This window comes from Aotus nancymaae, unplaced genomic scaffold, assembly GCF_030222135.1.
Source record: "Aotus nancymaae isolate 86718 unplaced genomic scaffold, 86718_ANA_hifiasm-v0.15.2.pri h1tg000020l, whole genome shotgun sequence".
NCBI lineage: Eukaryota > Metazoa > Chordata > Mammalia > Primates > Aotidae > Aotus > Aotus nancymaae.
In genome coordinates, this window is record NW_026988432.1 from 27,030,670 (window position 1) to 27,035,543 (window position 4,874).

Genomic DNA, 4,874 nt, shown 5'->3' on the forward strand with positions numbered 1-4,874 from the left:
TGTCACTGGACTCCAGCCTGAGTGACAGAGCGAGACCTTGACTCCAAAAAGAAAAAAACAAACAAAAAGCAAACAAAAAAAAAGGGGGAGTTTGGATGAGAAGCAAATATGCTTCTCATTGCTACGGCATTATAGGATGTTTTCTGTATTTTCCTTTTTTTAAAACTATTTAATTACTTAATTTTGTAATAAATAGAGACGAGATCTCACTATGTTGCCCAAGCTGGTCTCAAACTCCTGAACTCAAGCAATCCTCCCACCTTAGCCTCCCAAAGTGCTTGGATTACAGGAACGAGCCACTGCACCTGGCCTGCATTTTTAATAGACATAAATGAGCCACATACTGTTTTAGCTCAGGCTGCTATAAGAAAATATCATAGACCAGGTGGCTTAAACAACATTTATTTCTCACTGTCTTGGAGGCTGGGAAGTCCAAGATCAAGGTGCCAGCTGATTCAGTTCCTGATGAGGGCCCACTTCCTGACTTCCAGGTAGCTGCATTCTCATCATATCTTCATGTGGTGAACAGAGAGAGAGATCTTCCTCTTCATATAAGGCCACCAATCCTATAAGCCCCACCCTTGAAACCTCATTAACCTTAATTACCTCCTAAAAGCTGTATTTCCAAAGTCAGTCATGTTGGAGGTTAGGGCTTCAACATGTGAATTTTTGGGAAACACAATTCCGTCTATAGCACATACATATAATTTTTTTTTACTATGAAAGGCTAAACTTTCATGTTTCCAGCTGTTAGTGTCTAGCATTTTAGTGTGACAGAATGTGTTTAGAGAATAAGAGAATAAAATAAGGTGGGAAGGGACAAAGACACACATAACAAAATTTATTTAACGATGTCCAATAATGGAAAAAAAAACCTTCCTCCTTCAGGGTGCAGTGAGCCGAGATTGCACCATTGCACTCCAGCCTGGCAACAAGAATGAAATTCCATCTCAAAAAAAAGAAAAACTTTCCTCCTTCTAGTTCACATGTTCTAGAGGATGGCTGCTGCATAAGTGGGTATAAAATGTCCAACCCAAGCAATAACAATATCTGAACAACCCCACAAACCTTTACAGGCTGCAAATGCACTGACCTCAAGAGTGACTCAGAGACTAGGCATGGTGTCTCATGCCTGTAATCCCAGCACTTGGGGAGGCCGAGATGGGTGGATTGCTTGAGGCCAGGAGTTTGAGGCCAACTCCAACTCCTGACTTCAAGCCTGGTCAACATAGTGAGACCCCCATCTCTATTAAAAAAAATTTTTTAAACAACACTAAAGAGTGATTCAGAGCTGACTGGAAATTGGAGCATGTCTTCCATAAAGAAAAGGAGGCCAGGCGCAGGGCTCATGCCTGTAATCCTAGCACTTCAGTAGGCCGAGGTGAGCTGATTACCTGAGCTAAGGAGTTCAAGACAAGCCTGGGCGACACGGTGAAACCCCATCTCTACTAAAAATACAAAAAAAAAAAAAAAAACTCCACAAATTAGCTGGGCATGGTGGTGCATGCCTGTAGTTCCAGCTCCTTGGGAGGCTGAGGCACAAGAATCCCTTGAACCTGGGAGATGGAGGTTCCAGTAAGCTGAAATTGAGCCACTTTACTCCAACCTGGGCAACAAAGGGAGAATCTGTCAAAAAAAAGCAAAAGAAAAGGAAGGAAGGTAGGGAGGGAGGAAAGGAAGGAGAGATGTGTTAACATAGCAGTTTTGTGGTACTAAATTTCTTTTTTTTTTTTTTAATGAATCAGTAATTTCTCTAGGTAGTAGCCCTTCTTGTTTTTTTTTTTTTTTTCTGAGCGCCTTTTGCCCCATGCTTCATTCACACAAAGGAAAAGAGTAAAAGTGCTGTTTTCATTCAAGGTGGAAAATTCAATTTGTATTACTGGAGCAGAATTTAATAAAAAGAACTATTTAAAATATACAGGTGGTTTACAGAAGATACCAAGTGATGGTGGAGTTCCCTGGGGCTTGCAATCTCAGAGAACTGTTATTACCTCTAAGCACAAAGATTGAAGGTCATGGGGTGAGGTGGTCTATGGAAGGGGTCACCTGACAAGAGCTGGGCCTTCAGTATCAGTTCAGAGAACACCCATGGGGAGAATAAATACCTGTCTCCATTCTCCTCCCACCTATGGATCATTTGCTGATAACCCCTACACCAGTTGGCTGAACCCAACCTGAAGCCAGAAGGTAAAAGAAACCCTAGGTCAGCACCCACATTCCCCTGCTGGGTCCAGGGCTGGATGGAAAACCATGGAGAGTGAATCTTAGGGGGCAAATGGAAGACACCAGCACAAGCCTTGAGATTATGCTGTTCACATACTAATATACTTTGTGAATTTGATAAAGTATTTATCAGAACAGTTGTTAGTATTTTATATATAAATATTTGAAATCAAGTACTATAGTAAGTTACAAAAGCATATCTTTTATTTGATAGGGATTTTCCCCAATGTATTTAAAGTTCTTTAAAGGATATTGTTATATTGGTTATTTACAAAGTGGGCAGTTGTCCAGTTTCTGAGATAGAAAAGTATAAGCCTTGCCAAATTTCCTAGAATCAATTAGTTGTGGAAGCAGCTGCCTATCTGATCTCTAGTAATAGGCCACAGGAAAGCCAGACAGAACCATTTTCATGTCATTTACATCAATGTTTTCATTTTGCCAGATATATTTTAATCTCCCAGGCCAAGGCATTTTTCTTGCTTATCTTCTGAAAGTTATTTTCTTTAAGGAAAATTTAGCTATAAAAAGGAAAACACAGAATTTCATTTTATTAACTGCCATTATGATGTGCAAGACTATATAATGAGGCAGTTTTGGTGTTTTAGAAGTCCTCTATGTGGATACAACCAAGCATATGGAGGTATATATTCAATATATAAACTTTAAGATTAAATTAATAACTCACATACTTCAGAGATGGTTATAATAAATTGCAAGATTGTAGATCTTTGCATCAAAGAGTTATCATACATCATTAGAGCACTCCCAAACCTCCAAATAACCTTCCCAGACAATTTAGAAAATGGTTAAATTATGATAGGAATATTTCATGTGACATTGCAACACTGTTATAGCAGAGGGGACAAACCCAGGCACAGTGGATTCACCTTCCCAGATACAATTGGTGTTTGAGAAAAACTGAGGCTGCCCAGAAGGAGTCCAAGGTGTAGAGGAGCTCCCCCAGAGCCTGGCTACATTCAGGGGAGCAGCATGTGTGCCCCTGCTTTAAGGGTTCTTGGGTTCTTGCTGAGTTTAAATGGAAGAAACTGAGGCCAGCACAAGAAGATCCAATGTGAAGAATTTATTCGGCTCCCGGGCGAGGTTCTGTGGTCCGACAGGAGGGGCTGGAGAAGTTGCACGGACTCCTCTCAGACATGAGGTTTTATAGGGAGTGGAGGCATTCGATTGATTGTGGGAGAGCAGGGTGTGGGCAAGGCAAGACTGCTGTTGGGTAGAGTTACAAGACTTCATTTGCAAACAAGACTCGACTGCTATCAGGTAGAGTTACAAGAGTTCGTTTGCATACAAGACTCGACTGCTATTGGGTAGAGCTACAAGACTTTTTTTCTGCATTTTGGTGGGGTTCTTTGAGGGAGGACTAGGCTGTGCGAGGAGGGTGGATGTGTCCGAGCTCCCGGGAACGGGGTGTCCGAGCTCCCGGCGAGGCAACCGGCCTTACAGTCCAACCTTTTGATGATAGAGGGTGCCGCTCTTTCTGGCTAGTTCCTGCTGAACAGGAGCGGAGTGAGGGGGACAGGTCAGTTGGCTGGTGCATCGACTGAGAATCGGATGTAGGGATGAAGCAGCATTTGGTTAACAGCCACTTGTCCAATTTCTCGCATACGAGCTTGTAGGAACCTGAGAAGGAAAGGGGCCATTAATAATAGCAAACAGATTACGATGATAGGAGTAATGATAGGGGTTAGCCAGGTAAGCATGGGAGAATGCCACCAGCTTAGAGCCAAGACTGCTGTATTTTGCTTTTTACGGAGGTCTTCCTGGAGGCGGTGGAGAGTGTTGATGTTCTCCTCTACTAGGCCTGATTCATTGATGTAATAGCAGCACTCTTCCTGGAGAAACAGGTACCCCCTTTTTCCGCCATTAGTAGGTCAAGGGCCTGTCAGTTTTGGAGAGTTACCTGGGCCAGTGATGTGATTTGTCGCTGGAGGGAGGCCAGGGAGGTGGCTGATGCTTCAATGGTCACACGGAGCTTGTCTTCCAGTTGAGCGGCTGAAGTAACACTGTAGCCCATTGCTCCGCTTCCTATTCCAGCAGCTACTAGAGAGGATGCTAAAGGGAGGCCGACTACTATTGGGAAGAAGACAGCTCATTTGTTTCAGTGAACAGGGGGAGGTGTAAGGAGGGATAGGAACTTGGCTTGCCCATATACCTTCAACTGTGGGACTAGAGTAACAGGCGCACAGGGGGAGGGAAGGGAGGCATTTATAACCTTCGTTAGGGTCCCATTATACCAAAAGCATCCTCCCACACGTGCATAGTGGGTGGATCTTACTTTTACAGTCGTGTTGCAGCTGGAGCTGTTAGCCATTCCGTAGCAGAGAAAGAGACCTTGGGAGTGTGCCTTGAACAGCAGGATCCCCGTTAGGGTTGTGTCAGGGCCCGTAGATGATTGTGACAGGTTGAACCCGGTCTGGAGGGGAACTGCGGCTTAAGGGGGCTTTGTTAAGGGAGGCACATAAAAGCAATTAGTGAAGTTTATGGCTTCGCCTAGCGTTATCTAAGAGAAAGTTTGGCAGTTGTTGTACCTTCATTTTCACCCTTATCATCATCACTGTCATTACTACAACCTTTATCATCACCACCTTCAGCATTATCACCTTTACCATCATCACCATTACCACCTTTATCAT